Source organism: Palaemon carinicauda, chromosome 20 (assembly GCF_036898095.1).
Source record: "Palaemon carinicauda isolate YSFRI2023 chromosome 20, ASM3689809v2, whole genome shotgun sequence".
Classification (NCBI taxonomy): Eukaryota; Metazoa; Arthropoda; class Malacostraca; order Decapoda; family Palaemonidae; genus Palaemon; species Palaemon carinicauda.
The window spans coordinates 25,929,845-25,954,844 of record NC_090744.1 but is presented as its reverse complement, the minus strand read 5'-3'; the positions used below and the strand labels follow the sequence as shown (position 1 = coordinate 25,954,844).

The window sequence follows — 25,000 nt, the reverse complement described above, 5'->3', positions numbered from 1 at the left end:
CGACCTACCACAAAAACAATGAGAAATCTACGTCAAGAAAAGCACTGATGGAATTAAATGACACTAAAATTAACGACCACTTTCCTTTATCCAACTTACGTCAAATTTAATTTTCTAATTATTCTTGTATTCATCTTTTTCTTCTTCAATGTTCTAAAGCTCTGCATTTCCCCCATACTAAGCAATTAACAGGTCAATGGAAAAAATTACTACTCTCTCTCTCTCTCTCTCTCTCTCTCTCTCTCTCTCTCTCTCTCTCTCTCTCTCTCTCTCTCTCTCTCGTCCAGACCTCAGAACACAAGAGTCCAAAGAATGGTTTCCAGTTACCAATCTTATGAACTGACTTTTTCTTCTCATTATTTCCCCAAAAGAGAGAAAGGAAACCAGGTATACGAGGGTTTCCAGCGGTAATTAAATATGGGTTTCTTTAAGTCGTTCCTTTGGGAGCGGTAATAATTTTTGGGTTATGATGTTGGAAACGAACGACGAGGTTTGTTTTCTGTGATTTTCTAAAGCGCCGGTTGAATTAATCTGGTCGGATGGCGTTTTCCTTTCTTTCGGCTCTCTCTTATTGTTGCCGGTTCTGGAGTGGGTAATTCATTGACGAATGATGAAGAAGGGAATTGCTCTTGCAGTTAGATTGGTCGTCTTTATTACGCTTAATCATAATTACACACATACATACACAGATATATATATATATATATATATATATATATATATATATATATATATATATATATATATACATATATCGTCACTATTACATAAAATCATAATCACAAACACTCTCTCTCTCTCTCTCTCTCTCTCTCTCTCTCTCTCTCTCTCTCTCTCTCTCTATATATATATATATATATATATATATATATATATATATATATTACATATATATATATATATATATATATATATATATATATATATATATATTATATATATATATATACACATATATATATGTATATATATATGTGTGTGTGCGTAGTATGTGTTTCAGTTCACCTTACGCTCTGTCCCCGTGTATATACAGTATGTGTGCATGTGTATAACAGGTGTGTGTTCAGTTCACCTTACACTTTGCCCCTTGTGTAGATACTGTATGTATGTAGCAAGTGTGCGATTCACTTCCTATTACGCCTTGTCCCCTTGAAAGGAATAGTTCCAGAGGTCATTAACCTTATGATTCCCAACATGTAATTTCGGGTAAAGGTCACCACTACACTAATGAGCAATTTTACCTTTACCACTACATCAATGTGCAATTCTACCTTTGCTACGACTCAACAAGCAAATAAGTCACTGTTTTGGGTAACAGAGGAACATTAGGATTATATATGGATATTTCTTTTATCAACACAGTTGTTTTCTTTAACTAGGGGTGTCGCTAGTAAAACCAACACAACAGTTATTGAAAAATTAATCTTTTAAAGATGAATTGTGGTGCATCAGCTTATGCCAGAAAAGGTTCCACAAAGACACTCCAATATCAAACCATTGTTCTCTAGTCTTGGCTAGTGCCATAGCCTCTGTACCATGGTCTTCCACTGTCTTGACCGAGAGTTCTCCTGCTTATAGTTCATATAGGAAATATTTATTTTACTGTTGTTACCCTTCTTAAAATATTTAATTTTTCCTTCTTTTCTTTCCACAATGGGCTACTTTCCCTGTTGGAGCCCCTGGGCTTATAGCATCTTGCTTTTCCAACTAGGGTTGTAGCTTAGCAAGTAATAATAATAATAAAAGCTCACCAGCAGCTAGTCGAACCCCTCAGATACGTTGTGCCATTTACCTCTAATTGGCACGTAATCTTACACTTTTTGGAAATCTGAGCCTTATGGAAACATCCCTGTCTACTAATTAGTTGGACGGGGGTTCGAGACCCACGCAGGTTCAATAGTTCCTAATAGAGTCTGGAACCTCATCATCCTTGTAAGTTAGGGATGGAATCATCAACAACCATTGCCTGGCTCTTCTGGTCTTAGCTTGGGTGGAGAGGGGGCTTCGGCGATGATCCTATATGGTCAGTCTCAAGGGTATTGTCACTGTCCCTTGCCACTGCCATTCATGAGCGCCCTTTAAACAATTGTTAACGTTCATCATAAGTTTTGGGTATCTTTTATTGAAGGGAGTGAGGAAAAAAATTATCTTTAATGTTAATTATTATTGTTTTGGTTACATATATATTTATTTGGAGTATTGAAGGTAAGAGATGTAAGCACTGATGATTGCCCTTAAAGTTATTCGTCAAATCTTTTTGTTTTGTTAGCGAAATAAAATAAACATAATTTTTCGTTAATTAAAAGCATCAATATGTTGATCTCTTCTTAACAGTTTAAAGGTTTAAATGCCGCTCATGAAGGGCAGGGGCAAGGGATAGTGACATTGCCCTATCGAGTAGGACAATGCCCTAGGGGCCTAGAGACTGACCACATATATACATATGATCAGCGACCAAGCCCCTTATCCACCCAAGCTAGGAGCAAGGAGGACCAGGATATGGCTGCAGATGACTCAGCAGTTACACCTATCGGCTCCCCCAAACACCCCCATCCTTAGCTCACAAGGATGGTGAGGCTGCAGCGATAAAAGAAACTAACGAGTCTGAGCGGGACTCGAACCCCAGTCCGGCGTTCAACAGTCAGGGACGTTACCACATCGGGATACAACGAAATAAAAAATTATCAATGCTAACTACTATTCCCATTCCCCAACATTCCAAGCATCTCTGTCGCAATCCTGTCGCCTTTCCCGTCGCTCTTTCGTCGCAGCACCGATAACGTATTCTTTCTCCTCGTCGTTATTCGTCGCATTTCAGTCGTGGCTGTTACCCAACCCTTTGCAAATGAAGATGGATCACGGGCTGATGGTAGTTCCCCTTTAATGGACTTCCACGTCAGTAAACGCCAAAAGCAAAATGAACTTGGAAATATATGACGTATCTGACGCTATCTTGCGAGTGGTTGTGGTTTTGGGACTTGTAATGATGTATCAATTGTACTAGCAAAGTATATATATATATATATATATATATATATATATATATATATATATATATATATATATATATATATATATATATATACATATATATATATATATATATATATATGTATGTATGTATATACATATACATATATATATATATATATATATATATATATATATATATATATATATATACATATACGTACATTATATATATACATATATATATATATATATATATATATATATATATATATATATATATATATATATATATATAAAACGAAAAAAAGTTGTCTCGAGTTTACCCTCGCAATATTAACTGAAAATACAAACTGTGGGAATAAACTAAGTCCGGGGTTTTAATCTTGCAGAGTTCGCCAGTTTCCAGCGAAATATGACCTCAGGAAAGTTTCGAGGTAGTGAGAGACAACTTTGCCTAGTGGGAGGGGAGGGGGGGTGTCGGGCGGGGGAGGGGGGGGGGGCAAGGCGGGGGAGGTCATTATTGTATTGAAGATAAAAGAGAAATTTCCAATCGATGGGTATTTCACTCAGAGAGAGAGAGAGAGAGAGAGAGAGAGAGAGAGAGAGAGAGAGAGAGAGAGAGAGAGAGGTTGTACTTCATTTTAAATTAAAAGGATGATAATAGCCAATACTATTATCATTATTATCAGTGGGAGTAATAGTATTAGTAGTAGTGCACTAAGGATGTAGTTTTTCCTACTACTAATTCAATGCACAATAATAATAATAATAATAATAATAATAATAATAATAATAATAATAACAAAACGTATGAGGAGAATACATAATAACAATAACAGTAATGAAACAAGCACATGTGTTATTTTTCCCTGATTCTTTACCTCCGTCAAGGAGGTTACAAAATCGAATCTGTTTATTCATCTATTTGTCTGTCTGAGGACAGGATTACCTCAAAAACTACTCGACTGATTTTCACGAAATTTTCACCATATTATTATTATTATTATTATTATTATTATTATTATTACTACTTGCTAAGCTACAACCCTAGTTGGAAAAGCAGGATGCTATAAGCCCGGGGCTCCAAAAGGGAAAATAGATAGATTTTAGGTCATGGACGACCCCATTAAATTTTTGAGATGATGCGTATCCGGCTCCGGATCCATATTCCATATCTGGATTTGAATTTTTGGTAATTTTTAAGATAAATTCAAAACTAATTGCCGGATTTTGTGAAACTCAAAATCATGAACACTACATCGAATTATAAATAAAATTGCGATATAGAACAATTGATAAGAAACTTAAAAAAAAAATGTAATTTCTGACCTTGACATTAAATGATTAACAGATCAAAAGCGAATAGATGAACATATGAACAAACCTGCATTCCTTAGTCAGACGTAATTTCTAGTTTATTTTTTAATTTTATCTTTTTTTTTGTTTCGAACTTTTAAATTGGACCATTATATCTTATTATCACTATTACTATTATTAGTTATTTGAAAATTATTATGATAATTAAAAAAAAATATGTATAATTTGTAATTATTATTTACAATATTATGTTCATTGAAGGGAGCTTAAAAATGTCAGCTTCACTCGCATTATCAATCAACTGATAAGAAGAGCTGAGATAGTTACCTAAATAATCATGTAAAATGCTTGATATACTTAAATACAATTTTGCTAGAGAGAGAGGCCGAAGGAATGAAAATGACAGCTCAAGATCAGGTCCTAAGAAATAGATATATTCAAATGCAATAGACGAAATCAACACCAAGTCAAAGTGCAGGAAATGTCTTATAAAAGAAGAGACCATTAACCACACTGCCAACGAAGGTCTGCCCTCTGCCCTACACTGATAAAAAAAAAAAAAACACTGTTATTTTCATCGGAAATTCTCAGTAAACATAAACTGTTCTCTGTCGTATTTCTGTAAAATACAGGCGACCGTAATTTTTACCCTACTCTGTTATCATCTTTTACGGGTTGGTGACTGTCATATCAATCCTTTACGTCAATATATCGGTTTTTTAAACGGTAAAGCCTAGCAAAATTTATTCAAGGATTTTTATCGGTTTTTTACGGACAATTTTTAACAGTGTAGCACTAAACCAATATATATATATATATATATATATATATATATATATATATATATATATATATACATATATATATATATATATATATATATATATATATATATATATATATATATATATATATATATAAAGAAACATGGTACAGTGGCTGTAGGCTGTCATTGAATTATTACTCTGGCAATACAATACAGTGGAAAATGATTTTGAATATCAACCTCAAGGCGCAGTAGATAATGAGGTGGCTAAATTACTATATACATAATATAATACATATTATATAATCAGGATGGACAGGCTCATCTAATACAAGCACATCAACCACACGTCACTCTGATTGACGTGATAAAGAATGAGGTATCACTCACAGATGTTTCTTAATCATAGGAATACTAGACACTGTACTGCAATGAAAAGAAACTTTGAAACGATAGAAGCCGATGTAGCCCCAGGACTTATGCAGGAGAGTGTGCTACTCGATACACCACATATGGTGAGGAAAGGGTTGATTCATAAGGAAGAAAGAGCAGCCAAATGCTCAACATGAATACTACTACTACTACTACTACTACTACTACTACTACTAATAATAATAATAATAATAATAATAATAATAGAGAGAATTAGATGGCGAGATAAGGTGAAGAATGATATGAAGAGATTAGGTTTGGTGGAAGAGGATGCCTTTGATAGAAGGCACTGCAAAGGGCGCTTGGCTGCAAAGGGCGTATCGGGCAACCGACCCCTTATAATAATAATAATAATAATAATAATAATAATAATAATAATAAAAATATTGATAATAATAATAGTTCTTGCTGTTATTGTTATTTTTAGCATAATCTTATTATTATCAATTTCTATCTAAGCCTGTACACTATATTCCAACTAGACCTTCCAATATTTCACTCACATTCTATCTCTACACTAACCCCCCCCCAAAAAAAAAAGAAAAAAAAAAAAAACTGAAAGTTGACGAAAGTTTTCCATGTCTTTTTTCCTCCATTGTTTCCCAAAACGACCCTTCGTTATCGGGATCTTTGTCAAGACCCCTTTCCGTACATCCCCTTTGTCCCATTTACCTACACCACCCTTTGTCCATTCAATCAATCGGTCTGTATTTTTGTCACGCTGAACTTTTTTCGAGCTTTCTATTTCCGTTTTCTTTCACCTCTAACGTCTTTTATAAGTTTCCATTTTCGTTCAACGATTTAACGGGTTCTATTTTTACTTTATTCAGGATTTTAACAGATCTGTTTACAATCATCACTTGGTCTACGTTATTCTAATTTACTGATTTCTATTCAACGAGGTAACAGGTCTATTTTTAATCACAACTTGTTATTCATTACTTTAATTTCATAATTTTAATTCATCATTTGCTTTTCGTTACTTTAATTTCCTTGTTTTTTTTTTTCAACAATTTAACAGCTCTATTTTCAATGCTCAATTTGTCTTCGTTACTTTAATTTCCTGATATTTATTTAACAATTTAACAGGTCTATTTTCAATGCTCAATTCATCTTCGTTATTTTAATTTCATGATATTTATTCAACAATTTAATAGCTCTATTTTCAATGCTCAATTCGTCTTCATTGCTTTAATTTCCTGATATTTATTCAACAATTTCACAGCTCTATTTTCAATCCTCAATTTGTCTTCGTTGCTTTAATTTCCTGATATTTATTTAACAATATAATAGCTCTATTTTCAACGCTCAATTTGTCTTCGTTGCTTTAATTTCCTGATATCTATTTAACAATTTCACAGCTCTATTTTCAATCCTCAATTTGTCTTCGTTACTCTAATTTCCTGATAATTATTCAACAATTTAACAGCTGTATTTGCAAGTATCCCTTGTTCTCCGTTATTTCATTTCCCTGATTCTTTACCTCCGCCAAGGAGATTATAAAATCGAGTCAGTTTATTTATTTATCTATTTGTCTGTGTGTCTGTCTGTGGACAGGATGCCGTCAAAACTACAGGACGGATTTTGACGAAATTTTCACCACAGGTAGACCTTAGGTCATGGACGACCGCATTAAACTTTGGAGAAGATCCGGATCCGGATTTTAGATCTGAATTTACATTTTTTTTACCATTATAACTTCAAAACAAAATGACGGATTTTTATATAATTTTGGTAATTGTTTACAACACCACGCTCTCCATCTACTCCAAAATAATGCAATACTGCAGTTCTCATCTTCTTGCACAGTAATTAGGTAGTTATTCAAATTCTGGGAAAGCAATAATTAGCAATATATGTTGAGGAAGGGGGAAGGGGTTATAAAAAGAAAATAGCTCGGTTTCCTCACTAAACGACTTGGAACTGACATGTCAACATAGTCAAGCAAACAGATCCAATTAAATTTTCCCTATTTTAAGAATAACGTCAAAATAAATTGACAGATTTTAACAACATTCTCACCACAGATAGATCTTAGGCCATGGACGACTCCATTAACATTTGGAGGAGGTCAGAAATCTCTCATTGCTCTTGTTAATGAATAATTATAATCCTCCATCAACATATCCAGTCATATTTTTCTTCTTCGTCTAAATATACTAATTAATCAAGTCGTTTTTTTCAAATCACTAGAATCTATTTAAGTAAAAATCTTGCCCACACCGAGGCCGGGACCTACTCCCGCGGGAGCCTTCCTTTGAAAGTCATAACAGCCATCCTCATAATTATCCTCGGAGGGGAAATGAGATAAAGCTTGAGGCAGAGAAGCCTCGCTAATGCGCGATTCTCGTACAGCCCAAATTACCGGAATAAAAACGTCGTTTTTTATTATGACGGGTCGAATTGCACTTCCAGGTCCCAGACGTTATCAAGTAAAGTGCCTTTCCCGTTTTCTTTACGTCCTCCCGTTTTCTTTATTTACTTCATCACCCTCGGAAATCTGATTTTCTTAATTTAAAGGACAAAATAGTTGTTAGTGAAGGGCATAAGTAAGGGCAGGTCATGCATGCTGTCGTACAATGGACTATAAACCAAATAAATAAACATAAGGTCTGCTCCAGATCTAGTTCCCACCCACGTAAGACCAGGGAAGGCCAGGCAGTGACTTGATGATTTTAATAGTAGACATACGATCAACCTTAAAACTTCAGTCATATCTAACATGGAGAATACAGTTGTGTTTACTGTGAAATATATCATGCCATGACCGAAGCTTCCTTTCATTTTTAAAACTTTTAGGGTAGACAAGACATCCACACCATGGCCATTCACAATCTTGATGGGATATCACTAGTTTGTGATGAAATAAGAATGGCAGGCGTAGTAAAGCTTAAAGAGATGATAACAGTGTCAACTAGTATGGATGAATTAAGAATGGCAGGCGTAGTAAAGCTTAAAGAGATGATAACAGTGTCAATTAGTATGGATGAAATAAGAATGGCAGGCGTAGTAAAGCTTAAAGAGATGATAACAGCGTCAAGACTGAGACGGTGTGGACACGTGTAGAGAATGGATGGTGGGGAGACAGTGAGGAGAGCTTGGGAGGAACCTGTTATGGGGGAGGGGGGGGGATCGAGAAGGAGGCAGGGAATTAGATGGAGAGATAAAGTGAAGAAAAATAATTAGAGAAGAGGTTTGGTGAAATGAATGATTTTAAGTTTTCTGGCATCCTGACATCGAAGGAGGTTTGGTGAAAAGGATGCCTTCGATAATAGGCATTAGAAAGGGCGCAGCAGGCAACCAACCCCTTAATGTAGGGATAGCGGTGGGAAAGAAGGAAAGTTTGTGTTGTTCACGAGTTCACCCCTTATTTAATTATTGTTTTAATTTTAATATAAATATATATATATATACATATATACTGTATATATATATATGCATATATATATATATATATATATATATATATATATATATATATATATATATATATATATATATATATATATATATATATATATATATATATATATATATATATATATATATATATATATATATATATATTGTTGCGTTTCCTTATTCATCAACATGTTAGCTTATTGTCCTACACGCCTCGAGAAAGCTACAATTTCCCCGTTTCTGTGTAGCAGAATATCTTCCGGATATCTCGGAACAGCCAGTAGGATTAACCTGTCCAGACGATTCTATATCTAATTAATATCGACACCGATTTATCTGTTCGTCCATGGGAACAATCTTGTTCCCTCAGACAGCGCCACAGATAAATTAACCAATTTTGATCATTATATTTAATTCTGACTTCTGATATGACCGTCAACTTACTATTTTTTACAATTTATAACTTCGATGAATGAATGGCAGTTAATTCAGTCGGTTTTTGTCTTTTCATTAAGACTTGAGAGGGGGTGATTTGGGGCTATAGCTTTCTATAAATTCTTGGTTGACTAATTCCAAAATACTTTTAAAACAGTTACGAATAACATATGACAGTACATATATGCATTCTCAAAGACCAACTATTCCACGTACCTTATTCTTTCTCTCTCCTTTTTTTTTTTATTTTTTTTTTTGTCCCGATTTGGATATTCTGTTAGCGGATAAATGCTAGAGGAGTTCTGGACATTTCAGGGTTTTCATATTTACCGGCTTCCATTAGGAGTTACTGCTCATGGTATGCGGCACTTGCTTACCCCCAGCAGGGTCAAATGAGCCATCACACTGAGGTATATGATTTGCTCAGCTGGACTATGATAGGGAAATCAATAATAACAACAACAACAACAACAACAACAATAATAATAATAATAATAATAATAATAATAACTCGGAACCCCGCCCTATAAACCACCAGTCTCTTACGACTGTGATTGACAAGTAATAATAATAATAATAATAATAATAATAATAATAATAATAATAATAATAATAATAATAACTCGAAACTCCATCCTATAAACCACCAGTCACTTACGACTGTGATTGACAAGTAATAATAATAATAATAATAATAATAATAATAATAATAATAATAATAATAATAATAACAACTAGGAACCCCGCCCTATAAACCACCTGACTCTTAAGACTGTGATTGACAAGTAATAATTATAACAACAACAACAACAACAACAACAATAATAATAATAATAATAATAACTCGGAACCCCGCCCTATAAAACACCAGTCTCTTAAGACTGTGATTGACAAGTAATAATAATAATAATAATAATAATAATAATAATAATAATAATAACCCAATCTCAGATTTCTTCACCATCCTCCATCGACGATATATCTTTATCATCCTCCCGTTTTCTTTACTTTATTACCCTCCCGTTTTCTTTACGATCGAGCAGCTGCGTTAGTCTTATGGCATAGGATGCCATTCTGATCTTTTTACGACAGACGTAGTAGGATCAAACGCCATCAAATGAATATTGCAAAGGCGTTCAGAGTCCTATTTATGAAGATGTAAAGTTTTTTTTTCCAAAAAGGTGTTTTCTATTTCATTTTCGCTCTTTAATGAGATATGATTATTTCTTGTCTTTTTATCACGGTAATGGATTGATACTTAAGTGCTAGAGAGATGTTGTTCTTTTGTTTTATTGTTTCCGGTGGGGGTTCTAAAGACAGCTGTAGACAGGAATGTAACAACAACGGCAACAACAACAACAACAACAACAACAACAACAACAACAACAATAATAATAATAATAATAATAATCAGAGATTTCTGACCTGGAGAGGAATGTAACAACAACACAAATGATAATAATAATAATAATAATAATAATAATAATAATAATAATAATAATAATAATAATAATAATAATAATAATCAGATATTTCTGACCTCTGCCAAAGGTTAATGGCGTCGTCCGTGACCTAAGATCTATCTGTGGTGAAAATTTCGTCAAATTCCTTCAAGTAGTTTTGACGCAATCTTGTCCACAGACACACAGACAGACAAATATAGAAATAAATATATAAATGAATGAATAAATAAATATGTAAATAAACCTTCAAAAGCCTTAATGGCATTTCTTGAATCGGAATAAAAAAAAAATAACTATCTTCAATTGTAATAACAATAGTTATTGCTAGCAAATCGTTGATAGTTCTGATGTAAATACTGATGCTTCACTATGCAATGAGAACCGATTTGTTTTGTCTAAGGATGCTGCAACAAAGAGGTAGGACCAATTGAGTATTTAGATCCTTTTATGGGGTCTAGGAGTATTGCATACAATATACGTTTATCGTATGTAGTATATAATAATTATGATGTATATACATACATTGTATAATTTATTGTTAGAATAAACCATCCATAGTATACAGTAATTATATACATTGTAAAATTAAGATTAGCCAGACGTTTTTGGAGGGTTATGATTTACAAAGCTCAGATTTGTACATAAGAAACTCTACGGGGGTCCACAGCGTATTTCACAAGGGGATGTGAGTCTGTAACATTGAATATTGCTATTCCTTAAAGGAATATTTTCTATTTAAAAATATCCCAGCTTAATGATAAAGAATAAGTCTCTCTCTCTCTCTCTCTCTCTCTCTCTCTCTCTCTCTCTCTCTCTCTCTCTCTCTCTCTATAATATATATATATATATATATATATATTTCTTTCTTGCCACGCTCACCAGGGAGAGAAAGTAGTCATACCCTGGTGAGATGAGGTCCCTGAGAGGTACACTCGGAAACTACTTTCCCACAAATTGCCGAACCAGCAGGTTGTACTTAGGAAAGGAGGGAGGGAATGGGAAGGGTTGAATCTGTGCGTTTGCGTGCATATCTATATAAATATTTAGACGTCATTATTGACGGGTCGGGTACAATAATTATCCAATATTATTTACCGGAACAATAGCCATAACCAATTGAACTAGAGGGGCACTCAGCAGAGAACAGACCTTATATCTTGATTTTTTGCTCAACCTTGACCTTTGACCTTAACATATATCAATAGGCGTGGATTTTCATACACTCAAATATGAACCACGTTTGAAGTCTCTGTGACAACGATATCCAAACTTATGGCTGATTACGTGGATTGGACATTTTGCTTGACCGCAACCTTGACCGTTGACCGTGACCTCCCTAAATTTAATAATTTCCAACTTTTCACATAACAGTTAACCACTGCAAGTTTCATTACTCTACAATTAAAAATGTGGCCAGTAAGCTGTTTACAAACAAAACACACAAAGAAGGGCGAAAACATAACCTCCTACCAACTTCGTTGTCAGAGGTAATGAGTGTATGCATCGCTAATGAACAGGATAAAAAATCCAGAAAAAAATATTGAATGGAAAGAAACACATTGTGAGAATCTCTCTCTCTCATCCACAGACAGCTGATTTGCTAATGGCGCCGTATTGTTACGAGAGCTATAACGCTGGATGGCGTCCGATAAGGATTTCATCTGATTAATAGCGTATCAATTTCATTTCGCTCACTGGCAATAATCCTCCCATTCCAGATGATCAACGAGCCGTATTTCATCCCACTTTTCCCCCCGTTATTTTGTTTTGATGGGCTTAGCGATGGGAATTGAAAAGTCAAGCGTCGGTTTCAAACGCGTGTGCTTCGGATATAAATCAAATATCAATGTAAATTCATGGGGATTTTTCTGTATAGGATTTAAATGGATTATAATGACTAATTGATATGGAGATTGTATTTCCTTTTTTATACTAATGACTGGTCGTTCATTGTTTATCCCATTTCCTGGATTTAACGGCTCATATGGTGTTTTATTTGTTTGGCTTTTAAAGGTAAGAATAGAAGCTCACCAGAACGTCAGCCGGAAAGCCACTCCTCCAAAACGTTCATTGTTTGTCCCATTTCCTGGACTTGACGGCTCATATGGTATTTTATTTGTTTGGCTTTTAAAGGTAAGAATAGAAGCTCACCAGAACGTCAGCCGGAAAGCCACTCCTTCAAAACGTTCATTGTTTGTCCCATTTCCTGGACTTAACGGCTCATATGGTGTTTTATTTGTTTGGCTTATAAAGGTAAGAATAGATGCTCACCAAAACGTCAGCCGGAAAGCCACTCCTCCAAACCACTGTGGCACCCAACCACAGCAGTGGCCTCCCCAGTACACAGCTTAAACTCACGGTCCCGGACTGGGATCGATCTACAGCCACGCGAATGCTAGACGAACGCGTTACCACTGTACTAGGCAGGAGGCTTAACAATCGTTAAATTCAATTTTCTTCCAATACTCACATTTGAACAGAGATAATAAATTAAAAGACTCATTCTTAAATCCTTCTATAAAACTATACTAGTAAAAAATTAATTTCTAATCTATTGCCCTCCGTTTTTCGTGCAAGTAACTGTTGCTATACAGTACTTTATCATAGAATTTAACCTGGTAGACTCTCTCTCTCTCTCTCTCTCTCTCTCTCTCTCTCTCTCTCTCTCTCTCTCTCTCTCTCTCTCTCTAGTTCCGTTTTTCTTGCAATTAACTCTCTCTCTCTCTCTCTCTCTCTCTCTCTCTCTCTCTCTCTCTCTCTCTCTCCGTTTTCCTTGCAATTAACTGTTGCTATACAGTACTCTATCATAGAATTTAACCTGGTAGACTCTCTCTCTCTCTCTCTCTCTCTCTCTCTCTCTCTCTCTCTCTCTCTCTCTCTCTCTCTCTCTAGTTCCGTTTTTCTTGCAATTAACTCTTTTGCTAAACAGTACTCTGTCTTAGGAGTTAACTTAGTAAACACACTCTCTCTCTCTCTCTCTCTCTCTCTCTCTCTCTCTCTGTACTGTTTGCCTTCGCCTTCAACACTGGTTGTAATAAAAAAAAGTTTGGCATTGTCAATAAATAAGCTCATATTCGAGAAAAAGTTACTTCCATTTTCACCAACCTCGGCGCATGCGCAACAATTATGAAATAAGACGACTTAACAAAAACTTGAAAGATTCTATCTCTTCATATATGATAAAATGCATTAAAACTGTCTCAAAACTGTTAAAAAAAAAAAGGCTTCTTTGATCTTCAGAATAAATTCCAAGGGCTGAACAAGAATTTTGTTCTCTGAAATCCTGTCCATGGAAACTTCTATAAAAAATTCTGAAAAGTTGATTTATACTTAATTTTTCATCCATTGTAGTTTATTTATTTCTTTGTTTCCTTTCCTCATTGGATAATTTTCCCTGTTGGAGCCATTGGGCTTATAGCATCATGCTTTTCCAACTATTACAATAATATATTAGCGTTTTATCCCGGCTAGCAACCATTTCCTTCCATTCCTTTTCTTACATAATCTACCCGGAAATGATTTATTAATAATGCAATGAATAACGGCATGAAACAAGGCAAGAGAGAAAACTTGAATCCATATTTCGTATTAGTTATGCTTAAGATTTATGTTATTACTACGTTATATAAGCATATATATGCCATGATACTATAATATATGTTATGATACAATATATGGTTATTTTTCAAAAGTAATACACGAACCACTAACTTCAATATTCCAGGTTTTTATAAATAGAAACAATGAGCAGAGAAGTAAAATTAATGCGTATAAGACCTGTAATATATATATGTATATATATATATATATATATATATATATATATATATATATACATATATATATATATATAGTGAGAGAGAGAGAGAGAGAGAGAGAGAGAGAGAGAGAGAGAGAGAGAGAGAGAGAGAGAGAGAGAGAGAGAGATATGTATATGTATATATATATAAATATATATACATATATATATGTGTGTGTAAAATGTGTATATAAATATATATATGTGTATTATATATAAATATATATGTGTGTATATATATATATATATATATATATATATATATATAATACACACATATATATTTATATATAATACACACATATATATTTATATATACATATATATATATATATATATATATATATATATATATATATATATATATATATATATACGTGTGTAACCGAATATTCCAAAAGACTTACAAGTACGAAATATAAACCATACATTTTAAGCACACCTTTACACCCATAAATTTTCCCACATAGCTATTGGTACCGATTAATTTGACCTTAAAAACTGGCGTCGCAACTACTAAGGTCAGTGGTAAGTATAAAACTTGCATGAAGGTTACAAAATCTCTTGACGTCTTTTGCAGTGTTACAGATAAAACGGCTTCTCTGTGGATTTTTTAACCATGAAGAAATATTTTTTTACCCAAAAACTTTTCAGGACCTTATAAAGAGAATGATGCCATCCAAACTAAAAGAATAATAACCTCTCAATATTTTTGTACCTGAATAATTTTGTACTAATTGTATTTTTACTATTTTTTGTTTTGGAGACCCCCAAATAATCTTATTTTGGGGGGAACCCCCAAAAAATCCCATTTGGAACCCCAGGAAATTTTTTTTTTTTGAAACTTCCCAAAAATTCCTTTTTTATTTTTGGAATAAAATATTTTTCGGGAACCAACAAATGCTATTTTTTGGGAAACCAAAAAAAAAAAAAAAAAAAAAGATATTCCCATTTTCTAAGCCAAAAAAAAAATTCCTATTTTTTGAGAACCATAAACATTTTTTCAGCTTCTAGTTACTTGGAATGGTGACAGATGAAATCCATGTTGTACAGCTGTGCATTTGTCGATGTTGTACAAAAAAAAAGAAAACACCTTTATTTAGAGGCCGTAAGAGAGACAGATCCCAACTGAACACTTCCTTTTCTTGTGCTTCTGTGTCCTACAGGAAAATGGTCTTGTATGGCAGGGGGTTGAGAGGCCGGCCGGCTGGGCAAGCAGTCGTGGCGGAGGTTAGTTAAGCACGGCCCAAATTTTTTTTTGATTCCCCCTGGCATTTTGCATGACGTCACGTGCATGACGTCACATGCATGATGTCATTAAACCCCGGCCAAAATTTTTTTATTACCCCCCTGGCATTTTGCATGACGTCACGTGCATGACGTCACATGCATGATGTCATTAAACCCCGGCCAAAATTTTTTTATTACCCCCCTGGCATTTTGCATGACGTCACATACATGACGTCATTAAACCCCGGCCAACATTTTTTTATACCCCCCTGGCATTTTGCATGACGTCACATGCATGACGTCATTAACCACCCCCGCGCTCCCTCTCCCCAATTCCCCCCCTTTTTCATGTTATGTATTGCATGATGTCATCGTAATAATTATGTAATTATGGTGTAATGATTAAGCATGTTGCTATTGGTGGACGTCGCTTACCTGTATATAAATATAAACATATGTAATTGTTTTTGTCGCCAATTACTTTTTTGTCTTTAGCTTATTATTTTCTTGATTGTCTTTGCCAAGTGTGCTAAGGTGCTGTGACTGCTGTTCTTCTAGCCATGGTGTAATTAATGACTGCAGGTTATTACAGGTAATTCCAATTACAGATTGAGGGATTACAATAACTCTATCTTGTCCTGAATATAATATATTTCTTCTGAAAGACGGTAGATATTTATGTATATATCTCATTTCCATGTGATCATATGTACACATTTAAGTATACATGAATTCTAATATAATTGTAATGAAATATCAGAATTCATGAATAATTATAATCTATATAGGCATGAAACCCCTCAACCATACACACACATTCACACACACACTTACACACACGCACGCACAGACACTAACTCACTTTATTTACCTATTAGATTCTGCTGGTTATTTTTAAAATAAAATTGTAAGTTTTATTATTAATTTCCTAATGTAAATGTACCGAGACATAAAATCCCCTCTTTTTGTATAACTGATTGACCGATTTAACAATTATTTAGCGCCATGACATCAGACGTCGATATTAATTAAAAGTATTAACAATATTTATCAAATTGCCACCGATATTTATTAAAAGTCTGTATTCATAATTCTATAAATTTAGACATACCCAAACTAAAACAACAAAAAAATTTATCAGATTATTATTATTATTATTATTTGCTAAGCTACATTCCTAGTTGGAAAAGCAGGAGGCTATAAGCCCAGGGACCCCAACAGGGAAAATAGCCCAGTGAGGAAAGGAAACAACATTAGTGTGCCCTCAAGCATGAGAACTCTAAACCCAAGACAGTAGAAGAGTAAGAAACCATCCCAAACGAATTAACCAACGAAATTGATAAGATCTTTGTACGAAACCAACTAAAGTGAACTATTCTGCTTCCCCTTAAAGATGACCATGGTAAAGAAACCATCCCAAACGAGTTAAAAAACAAAATTGAAGACATCTTTGTACGAAACCAACCAAAGCGAATGATTCGGCTTCCCCTTAAAGATATTACTGCAATTTTACCCTGGCAATGCAGATGCAATCTCAAATTTAAGAGATATTTCCTATATAAAGTAGAAGAGAAATAAGATAGAATAGTGTGCCCTCAAGCAAGAGAACTCTAAACCCAAGACAGTGGAAGACCACGGTACAGAGGCTATGGCACTACCCAAGACTAGAGAACCGTGGTAAAAATTCAACCTAAACGAGTTAAAAAACGTAATTGATAAGATCTTTATACGAAACCAACCAAAGCGAAATATTCGGCTTGCCTTTAAAGATATTACTGCAATTTTACCCTGGCAATGCAGATGCAATCTCAAATTTAAGAGTCTCTCAAAGTTTCCGCATAGAACGAAAGTTGTTAAAAATTCCAATGATGTGATAAAGCCGAGATGAAGTGTGTCTCCTATGGTGGAGGTGAATGAGAATAAAGGATATTAGAAGATGTCATTTACAAGTTTCAAATGTGTCGTTTACTGGAAGAAATATTCAAGATAGGTTAACTTTTTAACATTTATCATATTTCAAATGTTTGGCTATAGAAAGTATTGGACGCTTATTATCATCATTGTAATGATAACAATAACAATAATAATAATATTATTATTATCATTTTTATTATTATTATCATTATCATTATTATTATTATTATTATTATTATTATTATTATTATTACTAGCCAAGCTACAGCCCTAGTTGGAAAAGCAAGATGCTATAAGCCCAAGGGCTCCAATAGGGAAAAACAGCCCAGTGAGGAAAGGAAATAAGGAATTAAATAAATGCCAAGAACAATTAACAATAAATCATTCTAAAAACAGTAACAACGTCAAAACAGATATGTCATATATAAACTATTAACAACGTCAAACACAGATATGTCATATATAAACTATAAAAAGACTCATGTCAGCCTGGTCAAAATAAAAACATTTGCAGCAACTTTGAACTTTTGAAGTTCTACTCATTCAACTACCCGATTAGGAAGATCATTCCACAACTTGGTCATAGCTGCAATAAAACTTCTAGAATACTGTGTAGTGTTGAGCCTCATGATGGAGAAGGCCTGGCTATTAGAATTAACTGCCTGCCTAGTATTACGAACAGGATAGAATTGTCCAGGGAGATCTGAATGTTAAAAATGGTCAGAGTTATGACAAATCTTATGCAACATGCATAATGAACTAATTGAACGACGGTGCCAAAGATTAATATCTAGATCAAGAATAAGAAATTTAATAGACCGTAAGTTTCTGTCCAAAAAATTAAAATGAGAATCAGCAGCTGAACACCAGACAGGAGAACAATACTCAAAACAAGGTAGAATGAAAGAATTAAAACACTTCTTCAGAATAGATTGATCACCGAAAATCTTAAAAAACTTTCTCAATAAACCAATTTTTTTGCAATTGAAGAAGACACAGACCTAATGTGTTTCTCAAAAGTAAATTTTCTGTCGAGAATCACACCTAGAATTTTAAAAGTCATACAAATTTAAAGAAACATTATCAATACTGAGATCCGGATGTTGAGGAGCCACGGTCCTTGACCTATTTACAATCATACTTTGAGTTTTGTTAGGATTCAACTTCATACACCATAATTTGCACCATGCACTAATTTTAGCTAAATCTCTATTAAGGGATTTACCAACCCCAAATCTACATTCAGGGGATGGAATTGATGCAAAGAGAGAAGCATCATCTGCTTATGCAACAAGCTTGTTTTCTAGGCCAAACCACATGTCATGTGTATATAGTATGAAAAGTTATGGGCCTAGAACACTACCTTGTGGAACACCGGATATCATTACTATACTCACTATGGTGCCCATCAACAACTCCTCTTTGAGATCTATTACTTAAAAAATCAATAATAATGCTAAGAAACGACCCACCCACTCCCAACTGTTTCAGTTTGAAAACAAGGGCCTCATGATTAATACGGTCAAAGGCATCACTAAAATCAAGGCCAATCATACGAACTTCCTGACCACAATCAGGGGATTTCTGTACAGCATTGGTGATTGTAAGAAGGGCATCACATGATCCAAGGCCTTTACGAAAACCAACTTGCAAACTAGGGAATAGATGATTACCTTCAGCAAACCTATTAAGACGTTTTGCCAGAAGACGCTCAAAAACTTTAGATAATATGGGAGTTATGGAAATTGGGCGGTAATTAGTTGGACTTGAGCTACCACAAACACATTTACATAGAGGAGTAACATTACCAATTCTCCAACAAGTGCTAAAAGCTCCTCTTCTTGCTAACTTGCGCAAAATAACAGATAACTTTGGAGCTAAGAAATCTGCTGTCTTTATAAAAAAAAACAAGGAAAAATACCATTTGGGTCTACACCTCCATAAGCATCAAGGTCCATCAACAGAGCTTTAATTTCACGAGATCGAAAAGCTAACTAGTTAGTTTAGCCTCAGGAAAACAGGAATGAGGAAGTTAAAGTTTTTCATTACTCTGTTTACTGTCAAAAACATCAGCCAACAGGGTTGCCTTTTCCTTTGGACAGTGAATGAATGAGCCATCTGGTTTAAGTAAAGGAGGAACTGTTGCATCTACACCAAAGAGTGCAGATTTAAGGGTAGACCACCATCTATGTTCCTGAGTTGTACCAGAAAGGGTTTCTTTTATGGTTAAATTGCATTCCTTTTCAGTTGAGGCATAAACTCTCTGAGCAAAAGCTCGAAGCTGAGTATAGTTATTCCAGGTCAAATCTGATATGTTACCCTTCCAAAGATGATAATAATAGTAATAATAATAGTAATAATAATAACAACAATAATAATAATAATAACTATCATTATTATTATTACTATTATTATTATTACTATTATTATTATTATTATTATTATTATTATTAGCATCATAATGTATAAATTGAAACTAAAGAAACTTGAGAGACAAATAATTTTCTAAACTGCTTTTGACAAAATACGACCTTGTATGAATGAATGAAATAGAAAGTAAATAAAAATCCAGTTAATTAGGAAACAAATAGGGAAAATAAGTATAAGAAAAAAAAATTCAATACAATGGAGAATAATATTGTTATTACTACTACATTTGATAACCAAAGGCGAGCAAAGACGACCTTATCATATAACAGATTATGGGTTATATTTCATTCTTATATTCAGTCTCTTAACTGACTTTGCATCTCATATAACGATCTATGCCGCTAGCACCACTCCCCAAGTCTGTTGCCAGTTTTAGACGCATATGGGTGGTCACTTGCATCTCCCATAACGACCTATGCCGCTAGCACCGGACTCCCAAAGTCTGTTGCCAGTTCCAGGCCATTATGGGTGGTCACCCTTTAATGAACACACTAAAAAAAAATCCCTCAAAAGTAAAGTTTTGAAAATTACATTGCCCAACTCGATAATCTGATTTCTGTACAATTCGTCCCGGATCATAAAAAGAATAATTATAAAACTTTTTAGAAAATTTACGAGTAACCGGTTCAATTTAGCCTTTTTTAAGATGTTCTTTGTTAAACCATCAGTACTTCTTCAACTGGAAGTGCATACACTAGTTTATACGCGAATTCATATATACAACAAAATTAGTGCATTTACACTTTTATAACCGTAAATCCATAGGTGCACACACACACACACACACACACACACACATATATATATATATATATATATATATATATACATATAAAAATTTATATTCATCTATCCATATGTATATAATGTAGATATATACTACACATATATATATATATATATATATATATATATATATATATATATATATATATATATATATATATACAGTATATATATATATATATATATATATATATATATATATATATATAATTTGTATATATTTATTTTTCATTTGTTACTCAAGTGAACTTACTTAATTCTTGAAATCCACATCTAAGTAACTTCTTTTCAGCATTGAGAGATAGCATAGAAAACGAGCGTGGGTATCACATTCAACCTTTACTCTGTATTATTCACACGCAGAACAAATTGCATTAAAAACCACATTCAACTTTAATGCAAAAGGAATGTACTGTAAATAAACACTTTTCAAGTTGTATGCTGTCAACAGTCTTCAAGATTTATGCTATATTATTTTTATCTTTTCAAGTTGTATGTTTTTCACCATTTTCAATTTGTATGTTGTCAACACTTCCTTTTTCATACACTCAGAGGATTTCAAAATGTATGCCAACGCCTCCTCTTTGGCAAAATAGCTGTAACAGTAGTCAATATAACTGAAGCAGTGGTCAACATAGCTGTAACAGTGGTAAACATAATTGTGAAAGTGGTAAACAAAGCTGGAACAGTGATAAATATAACTGTTACAGGGGGAAATATATCTATATCAGTGGTAAACAGAGCTGTAACAGGGATAAATATAACTGCAACAGTGGAAAACACATCTGTAGCAGTAATAAACATAACTGTCACAGGGGAAAACATTTCGGTAACAGGGGTAAACAGAGCTGTAACAGAGGTAAATATAACTGTAACCGTGAAAAACACAGCTGTAACCGTAATAAACATAACTGTCATAGGGGAAAATATATCAGTAACAGTGGTAAACAGAGCTGTAACAGTGGTAAACAAAGCTGGAACAGTGATAAGCATAACTGTCACAGAAGAAAACATATCTGTAACCGTGGAAAACACAGCTGTAACAGTAATAAACATAACTGTCAGAGGAGAAAATATATCAGTAACAATGGTAAACAGAGCTGTAACAGTAGTAAACAAAACTGTAACAGTAATAAGCATAAATGTCACAGGGGAAACAATATCTGTAGCAGTGGTAAACACAACTGTAGCAGTAATAAACATAACTGTCACAGGGGAAAACATATCGGTAACAGTGGTAAACAGAGCTGCAACAGTGGTAAATATAACTGCAACAGTGGAAAACACAGCTGTAACAGTAATAAACATAACTGTCAGAGGGGAAAATATATCTGTAACAGTGGTAAACAGAGCTGTAACAGGGGTAAATATAACTGCAACAGTGGAAAATACAGCTGTAACAGTAATAAACATAACTGTCAGAGGGGAAAATATATCTGTAACAGTGGTAAACAGAGCTGTAACAGGGGTAAATATAACTGCAACAGTGGAAAACACAGCTGTAACAGTAATAAACATAACTGTCAGAGGGGAAAATATATCTGTAACAGTGGTAAACAGAGCTGTAACAGTGGTAAACAGGGCTGTAACAGTAATAAACATAACTGTCAGAGGGGAAAATATATCTGTAACAGTGGTAAACAGAGCTGTAACAGGGGTAAATATAACTGCAACAGTGGAAAACACAGCTGTAACAGTAATAAACATAACTGTCAGAGGGGAAAATATATCTGTAACAGTGGTAAACAGAACTGTAACAGTGGTAAACAGGGCTGTAACATTAATAAACATAACTGTCAGAGGGGAAAATATATCTGTAACAGTGGTAAACAGAGCTGTAACAGGGGTAAATATAACTGCAACAGTGGAAAACAGCTGTAACAGTAATAAACATAACTGTCAGAGGGGAAAATATATCTGTAACAGTGGTTAACAGAGCTGTAACAGTGGTAAACAGAGCTGTAACAGTAATAAACATAACTGTCAGAGGGGAAAATATATCTGTAACAGTGGTAAACAGAGCTGTAACAGGGGTAAATATAACTGCAACAGTGGAAAACACAGCTGTAACAGTAATAAACATAACTGTCAGAGGGGAAAATATATCAGTAACAGTGGTAAACAGATCTGTAACAGGGGTAAATATAACTGCAACAGTGGAAAACACAGCTGTAACATTAATAAACATAACTGTCAGAGGGGAAAATATATCTGTAACAGTGGTAAACAGAGCTGTAACAGGGGTAAATATAACTGCAACAGTGGAAAACACAGCTGTAACATTAATAAACATAACTGTCAGAGGGGAAAATATATCTGTAACAGTGGTAAACAGAGCTGTAACAGGGGTAAATATAACTGCAACAGTGGAAAACACAGCTGTAACAGTAATAAACATAACTGTCAGAGGGGAAAATATATCTGTAACAGTGGTAAACAGAGCTGTAACAGTGGTAAACAGGGCTGTAACAGTAATAAACATAACTGTCAGAGGGGAAAATATATCTGTAACAGTGGTAAACAGAGCTGTAACAGGGGTAAATATAACTGCAACAGTGGAAAACACAGCTGTAACAGTAATAAACATAACTGTCAGAGGGGAAAATATATCTGTAACAGTGGTAAACAGAGCTGTAACAGTGGTAAACAGGGCTGTAACAGTAATAAACATAACTCTCAGAGGGGAAAATATATCTGTAACAGTGGTAAACAGAGCTGCAACAGTGGTAAATATAACTGCAACAGTGGAAAACACAGCTGTAACAGTAATAAACATAACTGTCAGAGGGGAAAATATATCTGTAACAGTGGTAAACAGAGCTGTAACAGGGGTAAATATAACTGCAACAGTGGAAAACACAGCTGTAACAGTAATAAACATAACTGTCAGAGGGGAAAATATATCTGTAACAGTGGTAAACAGAGCTGTAACAGGGGTAAATATAACTGCAACAGTGGAAAACACAGCTGTAACAGTAATAAACATAACTGTCAGAGGGGAAAATATATCTGTAACAGTGGTAAACAGAGCTGTAACAGTGGTAAATAGGGCTGTAACAGTGGTAAACAGGGCTGTAACAGTAATAAACATAACTGTCAGAGGGGAAAATATATCTGTAACAGTGGTAAACAGAGCTGTAACAGGGGTAAATATAACTGCAACAGTGGAAAACACAGCTGTAACAGTAATAAACATAACTGTCAGAGGGGAAAATATATCTGTAACAGTGGTAAACAGAGCTGTAACAGGGGTAAATATAACTGCAACAGTGGAAAACACAGCTGTAACAGTAATAAACATAAATGTCAGAGGGGAAAATATATCTGTAACAGTGGTAAACAGAGCTGTAACAGTGGTAAATAGGGCTGTAACAGTGGTAAACAGGGCTGTAACAGTAATAAACATAACTGTCAGAGGGGAAAATATATCTGTAACAGTGGTAAACAGAGCTGTAACAGGGGTAAATATAACTGCAACAGTGGAAAACACAGCTGTAACAGTAATAAACATAACTGTCAGAGGGGAAAATATATCTGTAACAGTGGTAAACAGGGCTGTAACAGTGGTAAACAGGGCTGTAACAGTAATAAACATAACTGTCAGAGGGGAAAATATATCTGTAACAGTGGTAAACAGAGCTGTAACAGTGGTAAACAGGGCTGTAACAGTAATAAACATAACTGTCAGAGGGGAAAATATATCTGTAACAGTGGTAAACAGAGCTGTAACAGGGGAAAATATAACTGCAACAGTGGAAAACACAGCTGTAACAGTAATAAACATAACTGTCAGAGGGGAAAATATATCTGTAACAGTGGTAAACAGAGCTGTAACAGTGGTAAACAGGGCTGTAACAGTAATAAACATAACTGTCAGAGGGGAAAATATATCTGTAACAGTGGTAAACAGAGCTGCAACAGTGGTAAATATAACTGCAACAGTGGAAAACACAGCTGTAACAGTAATAAACATAACTGTCAGAGGGGAAAATATATCTGTAACAGTGGTAAACAGAGCTGTAACAGTGGTAAACAGGGCTGTGACAGTGATAA

At 34.3% G+C, this 25,000-nt stretch overlaps 1 pseudogene; it reads left to right on the top strand.

Moving 5' to 3' along the window:
• Positions 1-25,000, top strand: part of LOC137659467 (uncharacterized) — a 219,440-nt pseudogene that overhangs the window by 130,808 nt on the left and 63,632 nt on the right.